Here is a 15286-nt window from a genome sequence, read left to right on the forward strand (position 1 = left end):
AAAACTATCGTATTCAATATAACTTTAAAATTTGGACCAATTTATTTTCACCGTTCCTTCAATTTCAAAATCTTATGGATGACTTTTAAACGTCAGAAAGTAAATTACGATGTAGTGAAGTTTGTTTCAGCATAAACGTAATTTTAACGTGTATCCTGATTTGCCATTTTCTGAACATATCCTTAAAATTTAGCATATATTTTACTTCAAAAAATTGTTTTGGGATGTTTTTAACGCTATTACTGTATAAATTTTTCTTATTTACTAAACATGATTCGATGTCTTCTAGGAAATAGTATAATAAACAGAATGATTCTAAATTGCTTTTACGAATTAGCAGGGGTTCTGTGAATTGAACACTAACCTTAGTGAAGTTTCATTTGAACTACTTTCAGCAATATTTACGTACATTTAAATATGCATTTTAAAGTATATTTATTTACAGATACTATAAGAGAAAAAGGTGTAACCCTCTTTTGTTTTTCATTTAAAATTACTTTTTATTGGAAAAATTCTAGATTTTTTTTTTTTTTTTTTTGTCTGTCACAAATATAACAAGTATCCGAAATGCGAGAAGGAAAAGCAATGATTAACATCAATTTTTTGATTTCAACAAAGGTAATTTACAAAAAGCTCTTTAAAAAGCACCGGAAAAAAATGGGAGGCGTAAATGTGGACAGTCTTCAAAAAATTAACCAAAAATAGATCAAAAACAGGATAATGCAAAACGGAAAATAATTTCTTTATTACAGGGAAAATATTTATGTTTACAGTAATCACTCACGTAACTGACTCTTGTAGCCCCGGCACAATCTAAGTGCGCTTAGATTTAGCAAATAACACATTTCACCCACACCTCTCCCTGAGTGTCTCCATAAAACTTTCTAACCCAAAAAATGCAAATTGCATCATTTGAGAAATAATTTTTGTTGCTAAAAAGCTAAAAAAAAAGAGTTTGGTAAATTTATGGGCAACCCTTTAAATGAAGGCCCATATTTACACCACCACCATCTAAGAAAAATGGCGACTATCACATGTAATGTAAAAGCGTGCGTGACTAAAAATATGCTTTAAAAAAATGCTTAAAAATTTCCGCTTTTCGGATATCAATGTGAAATAGTTTTTAACTAAGCATAAGAATTGTTTTGTTTAAAAAGTTACTTTTTTTCTGATTAAAAAGATAGGCAACATTTTTGAAATTTATGTTAAAGTTTTCTTTCCAGTTTTGTGAAGGAAAAAAAAAAGTCACTTTTTTAATTTTTCTCGAAAATGCAAATTTTAAAAATGTTATTTTTTTACTGTCGTTTAACTGGTTTCTGAGGTATTTGAAAAAATTAGGGTTTTTCTGGAACTTTATATGTAAAGGTAGACCTGAAAATTCAAAATTTTATTTGACAGCAAGTGGCCAGAAAACACTTTGAATTTAGTCATATAGCGAAATTTTAAGTTTGACTCGCCACTTTGTCCATGGTATTGATTTTAGTGAAGACAAGATTGTACACTGCGCTAAACGAATCGTTTGGCACTTCGTTGAAAGTAGTGATTGCAATATACCGGAAAACCGAATACCGGTATTTGGAACTATTTTGGGATTTCGTAATACCGGTACTTTCTGGGGTAGAATGCTGGTATTTTCGGTATTAGCTAGAATAATAAATAGTTTTTAATTCAAGGGATATTATTTCAGTTTAACTAATTAGATATCTACAGTTATTTAAAATATAAATTTCTTTTTCGATGAGACAGTACCAAAATAAATCTGTTAAAAATTTGACTTCCAAAGCACGAATTTATAGAATCCAAATGAATAAAATTAGCAGAAAGATTGCAAAATGATATTTTCATCACTGGATGGTGTGATGAAGTGCACTTGCGTGAGTTTATGTGAACCACGTTTTTATTTTCTCCATTTCCTTGACTTCTGTTATGAAAATTAATATTAGGTATAATTACGGATGTGTTTGTGCTGTGAACAATTTGTTCCCACTATCAATTGCAGAAACTCTTTATGATATTTGTTTTAAATATTTGTCTCAACTGTATTGAATTTTGAGAAAAACTTTTCTTGTTAGTAACAAACATTAATTTGTCGTTACCGGTATTAGGTGCAGTTTTGTCTCGCTATTCAGCGTGCAAGCGAGATAACATTCATAATGCCTTGAACATTTGCAAAGAGGTAAGGCATAATCAGTTGGAACATATTTTCAGTTACTTACATAATTGTGAAGAATTTCGAAAAGAAAACGAAGACGAAAAAAAAAAAGAAATTAACAAGATCAATTCATCGTAAATTTCAAACCAAAGGGTTAATAAACGCAAACACAAACCTAATCTGGTCAAGATGAAATCGTTTAAGAGGATGTTAATACTGGAAAAGAATTGTCATTCGAAGAACAGTTTCAATTAGCTATAAATGAACACAGGCCTGAGTGAATTCAGAAAGAATATTTTCAACTGCAGGAAATTTATTCACTGTGATGAGTTCCAGTCTTTAGTGAAAATTAAATCGATGCATTATGTCTCTTGCCATTATTGATTTTTATTATGATACTAGCAGTACCCGCACAGCGATGCCCATGCTAAAAATTTAATGGAAGTCCGTTGAATAAAAAAAATAAATTGACGTCCCCTCCCCCTCTAACGTAAAAATAGTCGTTTTTTTTTTTTTTTTTTTTTTTTTGTATAAAGTGCGTACACACCTTTTCAAAAAAAAAAAAAGAAAAGAGAAAAAAATTATTTAAATTTCTTTGGAATTTAACACTTTTTGTCAAAATCATTAAATTAGATTTACAGTTGCTTTAAAACTCTATTTAGCGAGTGAAACGGTTTTTACTGCAATTTAAAATATTTCGCCAAATAAACAAAAAAAGACATCAAATAACATCTTTCAAAAGTAAAAATAATTCCGCAGCTCTATTGTTTATCGCCAAACTTGCCCAGCAGTCACGCTATCATACGCTATGATACGCTATCATAATCCATCCGTCTAACGAAAAAAAAATCCCGTGGAACATTCAAAAATTATCGTCAGAAAAAAAGAAGAAAATTTCGAACATTTCACTCGGATAAAAACAAATCAAAAGTTTCTTTTCTTTCAAAACGAATCGCCAAAACAATGAATTACATTCACGGTTGCCTTAAAACAATAATCCTAGACTGAATTTGCTCAACTCCTAACGTGCCAAGCGACCACACTACCGGAACCCAGCCCTTTTGCAAGTGAAGCGGATGTTTTTTCTTTGGCAATAATAAATGTTTCGCCAAACAAACAAAAAGGTATAAAATCACATTAACAGTAGCTTTCAAATCTTTATATAAGAGCTGCGTTGCCCGGTCTACCTTGAGAACAAAAATTGTGTCAAGTGACATATATTCAACAATTAATGAAAAGAATAACTTAATAACTTAAAGAATAACTTAAATAAAAGAAAAAAAAACACCATGCAAAATTAATCTTCCAAACAATGACGACAGATATTAAAATACTTTTAAGAAATTAAAATGCGAAAGATGGATTTTAAAAGCGTAACCATGGAAACATGAAATAAAATAAGTTTAAGAAATAATAAGGAAATAAACAATGGATTCAAAAAGCAATTGTTTCTCCAATTGAACCCATTGCTTACTCAAAAAACGTAACCATGGAAACGCGAAAATAAAACGGTTGACAACCTGAATCAAAATGACATATTTCGAAATTGATTTAAAAACGATTGTAACTTTTTTTCCTTTGAAGATAGAAGCTAATTTTTTCGACCAAAGGTTGGGAGAGATCTGGAGTAAAAAATGTCGCTTTTTCCAATGCTGTCAAAAAGAAAACAGTGGGACAATTCCTTCACTTTTTATTGATAGATTTAATGAAGAAAGTAGTGCCTAAATTTCAGCTAAGCCTACACTGTAACAAATTTCGGAAACGTTTCTGGATATATCGGAAACGTTTCCGAAATAGTAGGAATCCTTCATCCAATAGCGAACTCCTCAATATTCAGAAAGCTTTTTGTTATTTCAAGATATCTAGAAGCGGAAGTGATGACGCAACGCTTCGAAACCTATTTCATCCTTCCAACACAGGCGCCAATGAGTCGGAAATAACGAGAACTTCTTTTTTTCTTATCTATGGTTGCTGCACAGCAACTGTTTAGCATTGGATTGCTTGTTATTTCATGTCTAGAGAGTAGTAAAATGTGTCGAAACTAATTTTACGCCTTTGCATTTTGGACTGCCCTTGATTTTTTAGACGATGTACGCAGCTATTAAGTTAGTTAATAACCATTTGCTTCTTTACAATTTCCAATGCGACCATAATTAGATATATATTGTGTGTTCTAGCGTGAATAGTTTCAACACCCGTGTTTATACTTAATGAAACGAAACCCTTTGGATTACTTATTCAGTTGTAATGGAAGTACTTAGATTTTCTTCCGCTCATGTTCACTTGTAAGTATTAATGAATATTTTAAAACATGTTGTTATATACATTTATATTTTTGTTGATTTGCATTTGATGAGGCTCCAATTGTAACTGTTTTTGGGTTTATCGAATTAATTTAAAGTTATCCTACATACCTATGTGCGCGGTGTACTATTTGTTGTAACCAACTGAAACTGATTAATTACGCAAAAGAAGTAAGATTTATATTTGAGAAGCAATCACAGAAAAGTTATTTCGAAATACTTGGATGTACATACATTTTGGTTCAAAAAGAAAAAAAAATCAATTGTTTAATTCATTAGAAATATGGTAATGCAAATATTTTCTTGTATTGTAATATGCTTCACAAAAAATGTGCCGGTATAATTTATCTTTTTTTATTATAATTAATTCATTCATTTAAAAATATTTATACCATTAGAAAATGACCATGTTATCTATTAGTAAAAACATAGTTATGAAATTAATTCATCTGCTTATTCATTTTGTTAAATGTGGTTAACAATAAAAAAATTCCTTGACATTAGTTCCGAAAATAACATTTCCTTCGTGGATATACTAGTTTAATGTAGGACAGTCAGGAGGAATGAGTCAGTGGCAAAAATGGAACAGTTGCATTTACATGCTGAAATAAAAAGTAATATTATTTCATGTCATCGTTTTAAAAGTGATCAGTTTTGAAATACTATGTTATTAGTATGCAATGCACATATGGTGAGAAGACGAGGGGCGTTCACCACGCAGATTGTGCCATTGACATTTTCAAGGGGTTGCTTTTTTTAAGGTGGGGGGCGCTTTATATCATTTTATGGGTGCACCATCACTCTTATGGTGTGGGGGGGGGGACTCTCGTATATATGAAATGGAATAATCATGTAATAGAGTTCAATGTTTTAATAAATAAAATATATAATGCATTTTGCGCACACTCTAAATCAGTAACCTATTTTGATTAAGTATCTATATTTGTGATAAACTGGAAAAGGGCAAGAACAGAAGAATAAACCCGAATGGTTACAGCAGGGGGACTTTGGTGTCATATTTAAATTCATCAATTTCTCTGTTGGTACTTTTCGGTACACTTTGTTCATCAAAGAAATTGACTTGACATGAACGAATTTCGGAACGCAAAGTGTAGGTAAGTTCTGTCAAATTTTATCCGAAAATAAAAGTTATCAAGTTTGATACAAGATATGTTTTTAAGTTCTGCATTAAAAATACAATATGTTGATAATTTTGTCTTGAAAATATTGAGAGAAAAACTGAAGTTTAATATTGTTTAACAAACAATCCCACTTTTGAGAAAGTACTCCCCTTCCCTCCCCCGACGATTTTGTGATTATGAATGAAACTACTATATTATTTCATAAATTTTCAAAAATTTATAACTGTGCATATGTTATGCTGTTAACCATGCTATTTGTCATTAGAAATTCAGAAAAAAAAAAAAAATCCACGAATGATTCTAAAATTGCTTGTTTCATTGCTCTTAGATATGAAAAAACTGAAACTGATATGGCATGCAATACTATAGTAAAGAATTATTTTTTAGAAAAAATCACGGAAAAAGGATTCCGAAATTCTCAGAAACGTTTTTGAAAATTGTTTGGAGAATTCCGAAATACTCGGAAACGTTTTCGAAACTTTCATGAACCACAGCTGCACGGAATACTCAGAAACATTTCTGGAAATTACGGAAAGAGGATTCCGAAATACTCAGAAACGTTTCTGAAACTTACAGAAAGAGGATTCCAAAATACTCAGAAACATTTCTGGAAATTATAGAAAGAGGATTCCGAAATACTCAGACACGTTTCTGGACATTACAGAAAGAGGATTCCGAAATACTCAGACACGTTTCCGGACATTACAGAAAGAGAATTCCGAAATACTCAGAAACGTTTTTGAAAATTTCATGAACCGCAGCTGCACGATATACTCAGAAACGTTTCCGAATTTTTTTTACAGTGTAAGAAAGTTCGAGCTAAAAACACAAATTACTCCCTCCGTAATTAAATTAGAGCATTGAAATAAATTGTTTAGAACACAGAAAATTCTACCCTTTTTAACGATATATAATATTAATATGTGCAAGTAATTTTTCACCCCTTTAATAGCCAATAATAGGCAATTTACGTGAAATTTGGGCCTAAATTCGAATAAAAAAAAGAACGAATTATCTCATTTTTTTCGATTTATAGCCTATGTTACTAAGAAAGCACCTTTCATATGGTGAATGAATTTTTCAAATACGTGCAGTGGTTCCGGAGATTACCTCGAACATATAAACACACAAAAATCCGCCCTCTCTCTTTATAATATTAGTAAAGATTTGTTCCTTCATTTCATATTTGTTCACAAAAAGTAAATAATACTCTTTTTGCACAAAATAATAAAATGCAGCAACGAAACCTTATGTTTTTGAATGTTATTTTGGGAAAATATTAATACCGGTATTCCGGCAGCACAATAAAAAAATACCGGATACCGGTATTGCATTTTTCGTCCGGTATTGCAATCCCCAGCTGAAAGGTTGCGTGTTGAAAAAGGTTATGTTTTTAAGAAACTCGGCTGGAAACTGCTTTCTTGTTTTCATGAAAAATTAAATTCCTGGATAAAGTTGAAACTCATTGGGAAAATTTCACTATATAACTGAATTAAAAGTGTCTGCTCGCCACTTACTGCTAAATAAAATTTGAATTTTCAGGTCTACCTTTACGTATAGAGTTCCTGACCCCTCTGAAACCTGTTAAATGAAAAATTATAAGCTCTCCTTCTCAGGGAATGCAGTGCTTTGTGGTAGTAATCAAAAGCAAAATATTGTTTTTTTTTTTAATTGGCATTATTAAAAAAAATAAAAGATAATGACTTTTTTTTTTTCAAGACTGTGGGAAGTAAATTTAAACACATGTTTCAAAATGTTGCATATCTTTTTAATAAGAAAAAATACCTTCTAAATAAACCAAATCGAAATAAAACATGTTGTACCCAAGGGCATGCACACGGAGGGGGGGAGGGTAGGGACACCTGTTGCCCCGGGCCCGAGCCTGAAGGTGCCCAATATTTTTAAAACTAGGCGTGAGATATAGAGGTAAGCAATATGGAGGGGGGCCCGCAAAAGTCATTTGTGACGGGTCCCAAAATTTCTGTGCACGCCCCTGGCTGTACCGTTTTTGAGGAAAAAAAACTTAAGATTTGTCGAAAATCGTAAGTTAAAAAGGATTTCCGGGGCGCATTCTTTGGCGGCATGTACCTCGTGCCAGAAATGTATTTGGTCAAAACCAAAATATACTCTAAGCTTACTTTTTCATGAGTTTTTACAGCAAATTTTGATTTTTGATTTCTATCTGCAAACATTGGATTTCAACCGTCAATGACACGCGTAACTCTGAGGACGGAACATATATCGCATTCCTAGAAGAGGTACAACTAAGAGGATTATAATTTCAAAATTTTCAGGAATATTGAGAAAGCTCTGACGATACAAAGTAACGGGAATTGTTTAACTAGGAAAATTGTAAATGCAACTGAGCTGAAAAGTTATGGCCAACTTTAAAGTAACGACGTCATATCTATTTACAGTTAAAAAAATAATTTCTATCTTTTCTTGAAAAACGTGTCTTTTTCAGTTATGACACAGTGGGTCAAAATAAATGTGTTGGTATATTTTTCTGTTTTCAGAAAACTTTGATCAGAGACAGATAGCTTGGCATTTTTTTCGCATACTGATTCATTGATTTTAGGTAGTTTGACTAAAGCTGATTTCAAGCAAGTGAAATACAATAAAGAAAACATTTTAGCATTTATATTTTGACATTATGCTCAATGTGCTGAAGCCAGTAAAAGTATCACGCACAGCGCTATCTGATGTTAAAACTATAAATTTTATGTACATCTTCTAGGCGGATGTATGGCCCGAAGGGTTAATTTGCTAAATTCGCAAACTTAATGGACACTTACTTACTTGACACCAGTTGTCCCACACCAGTTATGGACATAACTTCAAAATATAATACTGCAATGGGTTGATTCCATCAGTCAAAAGTACTACTTTTAATCACTGAAGCTGATAGACTGAACAAAAAAAAAATAACATATAGCGAGGAAAATCTTACATTTTCAAAACGTTTAATTGTTAATCATTTTTTTAAATGTCCGATTTTTCAAATAAGGGGTGGTCTTTATGACGTCACAAGTGTTGAACTTTGGCGCACACTCCACTGGTGCACTGAATGTTTTCGCTTGCTGTCTCCCGTGTTTCCAGGTTATGATAATTCAGAAGCGAGTTATATGAATTACAGTAATAAATATTGCGCTTTACGCTTGCTATCAACCATATCGTACCAGTACATTTGAGTAAAGTAGCGAATTAAATATTGTGCTCAGCGCTAATGGCATCAGTGAATGGCATTTCATCACTTGTGATGTCATGTGCAGAAGCGTAAAAAAGGAAATTGAATCTGTGTACCGATTAAAACAATTTTTTTTAAACTATTTACCTTTGTCAAATTATTTGAAAAATTTTCAAATCTTATGTTTTTAAGCATGCTTTTTCAAAAAAGAATACTTTTAAAATATTGGAAACGACCCTATTAGAAACTCGTCACCGCGATATGTGTTTGCCAGAAATGGCGATCAACAAAATGTGGAAGTTCATTGGGAAGAAAATACCTCTGGCATTATTTTTTCACGCATGCATTTTCTATGTCAAAAAAAAAAAAAAAAATGAAAAACGCTGAATGACATTAATTGCTGAAATATCAATTAAGGCTCAGAAACTAAAGCCAAGAGCTCAATTTTGCTAAGCAATATCCTAACGTGATATTCTAATTCCATGGGATTATATTACCGGACATTTAATGCAGAAATGAGCAACAGAGACTACCCAGCACATCGTTCGCGGGTTTATGAGGGAAGTTATGGGGTTTATTACCTCTTCCAAGGCTATAAAAATAGCCAGATATTTGAAACAAGTAAGATCGCTTACATTCATGTTCTTCTTCTGTATTTCTTAAATTCCTTGTTTTCTTACATAATATGTTCCTGAGTGTAGTTTTTATTAAACACATTGATGCTAGATTAGATACTTAACTTCAAAATAAATCATTTATCTTCTAAAAACGCGAAGAAAAAACTTTGTACCTCTTTTGGAGCTCACTTTGTGCACGGAAAAATGTGAGTTTCGGCATAGTTAACGTTCAAATGAAGAAGAGACGCAGAAAGATAAAATTTATGTATAATGTGTGTCACAAATACATCCTCATATAAATAATAGTCAATGATCGAGTAACCTGCTAGTTTCAACAATGAAACTCGCGCCACGGCATGATAATTTGATAATATGTTTTGGTAATGTTTAACATGCAGGGAATGGCTTTATTGTGACAAGGCTGAACTCGATCCGGTATCTTGGTACAACAGTCGTTTTAGGGGAATGAAGAATCAAAAAAGTGGTTAAAAAAACGCTATCCACTGGAATTAATGTTAAAATTTCAACTATCAAAATATCATCAAAAAGGCAATTGCTTCGTTCAAATGTAGGAGAGTAGAAGCAATTATTACCCGTCAAGAATGAAAAATAAGTTGATCTCCTCGTGTACGACAAGAAGTTAGATAGTTCAGTTTCATTTTCGTAGGATGCAGATACAAATTAACAAAGATACAAATTTAAAAAAGGTATTTTTTACACCTTAAAAGAATCTTTCTAGGAAAAAAGTGTCCCAACTTATCGAGTTTGGTGCGGTTGGAAAGATTGTAAAAAATGCAAAGCATCGAAGCTCGAATCGCTTAAATTTAATAGAAAAGAATTATAGGCGTTTTTAAACTAAGAAAATTCATAAATTTTAAGTTAAATTCTTTTTTATCGTTTGCGTTAACTATAATGAGCGTGAAAAACTAAATTTTAAATTAATTTCATTTCTAATCTCCCGGAGTACTGTTGGCACTTAAGAATCGCACCATGCATCAAAAAATTGGAAAACTTACAAGGTTTTTATATAACTCGGTATTCCCTTTTACAACAAGATTATTTTTCTTCAATCATAAAATACTGCCACATTTTTTTTTTTTTTTTTCTAAACGGGGTTTTTTTTTTTTTTTTTTTTTTGTAATAGTCTTAGTTAAGCTATTAAAAAAAAATAATCCGCCAAATAAAAACCGTGAATGATTCTTTTAAAATGACTCGCCAACTGAATTAAACAACTCCTAAAGCTGTTTCTTTACCGTCGAATAACTTTCGTTTCTAAGACTCATTAGACACAGCAACAGCAACCAATTTTCAAAAGGCAAACAGGTTTCGTTCGTTAAAACTTTTTTACTTACTATAGAATTAAATTCATTCAAAAAAATCCAAATTATACTCACTTAGTAAAAACATTGTCAGTTGGCAAGATTTTACTCTTGTATGAAAACTTCAAAAAAAAAAAAAACCTACACAAGTGGATAAGGTAGCAACTTTTGAATACGTAACTATACAAAACTACATTTGATAAATCTGGGATGAGGGTAAATTAGCCCTCTCTATGACGATTTTTTATCTAATAATGTGAGGAAATCAAAGATAATTTTCTGTCGATTGTCAGTTTTTCTGAGCCAAAGTCACACAGAATTACTTTTTTTTTTTTTTGTCATAATTATGTACTTATACTTGCTGTAAAACATCACGTCCTTCACAAAGCTACAAAATTCATTATAAGACACATTTACAGTCTGCTGAAACCACAATTAAGAATCGGATTCAAAGTTGTCTAATCTTACTAATATTATATATGCGAAAGTTTGTCTGTACACTGTAACAAATTCCGGAAACGTTTCTGGATATATCGGAAACGTTTCCGAAGTAGTAAGAATCCTTCATCCAATAGCGAACTCCTAATTATTCAGAAAGCTTTTTGTTATTTCAAAAAATCTAGAAGCGGAAGTGCTGACGCAATGCTTCGAAACGTATTTTATCTTTCCAACACGGGCGCCAGTGAGGCGGAAATAACGAGAGCTTATTTTTTTTCCTTATCTATGGTTGCTGCAGTAAGCAACTGTTTAGCATTGGATTGCTTGTTATTTCATGTCTAGAGAGTGGTGAAATGTGTCGAAACTAATTTTACGCCTTTGCATTTTGGACTGCCCTTGATTTTTTAGACGATGTACGCAGCTATTAAGTTAGTTAGTAACGATTTGCTTCCTTACAATTTTCAGTGTGACCATGATTAGACATATATTGTGTGTTCAAGCGTGAATAGTTTCAACATCCGTGTTTATACTTTATGAAACGAAACCCTTTGGATTACTTATCCAGTTGCAATGGAGGTACTTAGATTGTATTCCCCTTGTTCACTTGTAAGTCTTAATGATTTTTTTAAAACATGCTGTTATATACATTTATATTTTTGTTGATTTGCATTTGATGAGGCTCCAATTGTAACTGTTTTGGGGTTTATCTAATTAATTTAAAGTTATCCTACATATACCTATGTGCGCAGTGTACTATTTGTTGTAACAAATTGAAACTGATTAATTACGCAAAAGAAAGAAGATTTATATTTGAAAAGCAATCACAGAAAAGTTATTCCGAAATACTCGAAAACGGTTGCAATTAATTCATCTGCTTATTCATTTTGTTAAATGTGGTTAACAATAAAAAATTCCTTGACATTAGTTGTTCCGTAAATAACATTTCCTTCGTGGATATACTAGTTTAATATAGGACAGTCAGGAGGAATGTGTCAGTGGCAAAAATGGAACAGCTGCATTTACATGCCAAAATAAAAAGTAATATTATTTCATGTCATTGTTTTAAAAGTGATCATTTTTTTAAAAACTATGTTATTAGTATGCAATGTACATATGGGGAGAAGACGAGGGGCGTTCACCATGCAGACTGTGCCATTGACATTTTCAGGGGGTTACTTTTTTAAGGGGGGGGGCACTTTATAGCATTTTATGGGTGCACCATCACTCTTATGGTGTGGGGAGGGGGATTTTCGTATATATGAAACGGAATAATCATTTAATAGAGTTCAATGTTTTAATAAATAAAATATATAATGCATTTTGCGCACACTGTAAAAATAAAATCAGTAACCTATTTTGATTCAGTATTTATATTTGTGATGAACTGGAAAAGGGCAAGAACAGAAGAATCAACCTGAATGGTTCCAGCAGGGGGACTTGGTGTCATATTTAAATTCATCAATTTCTCTGTTGGTACTTTTCGGTACACTTTGTTCGTCAGAGAAATTGACTTGAGGTGAACGAATTCCGGAACGCGAAGGGTAGGTAAGTCCTGTCAAATTTTATCCGAAGATAAAAGCTATCAAGTTTGATACAAGATATGTTTTTAAGTTCTGCACTAAAAATACAATTACTAGATTATTTCATAAATTTTCAAAAATTTATAACTGTGCATATGTTATGCTGTTAACCATGCTATTTGTCATTAGAAATTTAAAAAAAAAAAAATCCACGAATGATTCTAAAATTGCTTGTATTATTGCTCTTAGATATGAAAGAATTGAAACTGATATGGTATGCAATACTATAGTAAAGAATTATATTTTAGAAAAAATCACGGAAAAAGGATTCCGAAATTCTCGGAAACGTTTTTGAAAATTGTTTGGAGAATTCCGAAATACTCGGAAACGTTTTCGAAACTTTCATGAACCACAGCTGCACAGAATACTCAGAAACATTTCTGGAAATTACGGAAAGAGGATTCCGAAATACTCAGAAACGTTTCTGAAAATTACAGAAAGAGGATTCCGAAATACTCAGACACGTTTCTGGACATTACAGAAAGAGGATTCCGAAACACTCAGAAACGTTTTTGAAGCTTTCATGAACCGCAGCTGCACGATATACTCAGAAACGTTTCCGGATTTTTTTTACAGTGAATGGATGTATGGATGTATGGATGTTTGTTACTCTTTCACGCAAAAACTACCGAACGGATTTTGATGAAACTTTACAATAATATAGCTTATGCATCAGAATAACACATAGGGTAATATTCGTCCCGTTATGGGGGGCAAAACCCCCTTAGGGGGCAATAAAACACAATTTTTGTATAAATTCTCTAATATTGGGATGAAAAAATGCTTGCACATATTTACATTATATGTCCATCGAAAGCTCTGATTTTTCTGCTGAAGATGGCACCTGTTCGAAATTTCTAAGTAGAATAAAAAACGAGTTATGAGCTTTTTAGATCCATGTTCGAAGGCTTTCCTCAACTCAATACAGTATTTAGTGTATCATCTCAACTCCCTGTCGATAGCGACAATTGTTGTATTGTTGACTTTCTTTGCTTTTCGTGATTGTTCAAGGCTTTTCTCAAGTCAAATCTTGAAGTAAGATTTTTGCACAAGATTGGCAAATAATACATGATTTGGCTGATGATTTTCCATTTAAACGGAACTTTAATGTAATTAATGGTTTTATTATTATTTATGCTGATTGAACACTTACTCATTATCCAAACAACCAGCAGATCGCCAAAATTTTTGCAGAAAGATTTCCGTAGCTGATGCATTTGGCAGTTTTTTCAACGTTGCTGTTTTTGAAGCCGAAGACTACGTCATAATGTTTCTCAGCTTTCACCATGTAAACAAAATATCGCCAATCAAAGAATTTTCAAAAGACTTTTTTACTGTGTTAAATAATCCAGCAACTAAATTAGGCAAATCCATAAACAGCACAAAAACTTCCATTAATTTTCCTTTTTGCACAATTTCAAACAATCACCAAATTTTATTACTTATTTTGGTAACATTTCGGATGAAACTGTTTAGCGCCATTTTATGGTGACCAAAAATATCTCAGCATCTGGCGACGATATCTCTGTAACGAAAATTAATATCATATCGTTTTACAAAGTAAGGAAAGAATGGGGAGCATCATCGAAGGTACCCCGAAACGACTTTCGCAAATTCGGTAAAATCGCACCAAGAGCCCACAATGATTGAAATTTCCCGAAATAACTAAAGCAAGTATAAGGGGATTACGAGCGCAGCTACTTTTTTTTAATCACTTCGTACTTCATTAGCCATACAGAGAAGGTTTTAGACTCCATGTTAAAAAAAAAAGTATCAACAGATTAATCTTTTTAAACATGAGAAGATTATTTTAATGTTTTTTGTATATGCTTAAATATAGTGCTTTCGTTTCTAAATCAATACTACTTTGTTCTTTATACTTATTGCTATTTTGGTTTTATGGGTGAGGAAGAAACTCGATTTTTAATCACGTCAAAAAAATGTGCTTTAAATTCTTTCACTTAAAACAGAAAACAAAAGCAAGTAACGATTTTTTCTAATAATTATTACTGACCCAGGCAACGCCGGGTATTTTTGCTAGTATTATATAATCCAGCTAACGAAAAAGTGATTTCTTCCTCAACTTTATCTACTGGTTTCTTGACACTCTCAGCTTCAATGAGCTGAGATCTGCCTCCAGCATAGAGTAATTTCTTTAATCTGTTGCCTCCAGCAAGATTATTCACTATTCCTGACTGAGGAGCTCTAATAAGAACGAAAATGCAGTCTCAGGATGTAATAACCGGGCTGTCTGGTACAGTTGAGCCGCTTATTGGAATATCTATTACAAGAATATCCCGCTTAATATAATAAATTTTCAATGTACCAAACCAATGAAATGTGTTCATTTGATCCCGGTTAATGGAATATCCCACTTATTAGAATATATTTCGCGGCAAAATGGCTATTCCATTAAGCGGGTTAGACTGTATATTGTGTGTATGTTTCATCGTCCCAGCATCCCTTGTCTATATATTGTGAATGGCTGTGGTAAGGCCCCTATATATACGAGCCGACGCATCAGCTTAAGATCAGACATTTTGTATCG

The sequence above is a fragment of the Uloborus diversus genome, chromosome 5 (genome assembly GCF_026930045.1).
Source record: "Uloborus diversus isolate 005 chromosome 5, Udiv.v.3.1, whole genome shotgun sequence".
In the NCBI taxonomy this organism is placed as follows: domain Eukaryota; kingdom Metazoa; phylum Arthropoda; class Arachnida; order Araneae; family Uloboridae; genus Uloborus; species Uloborus diversus.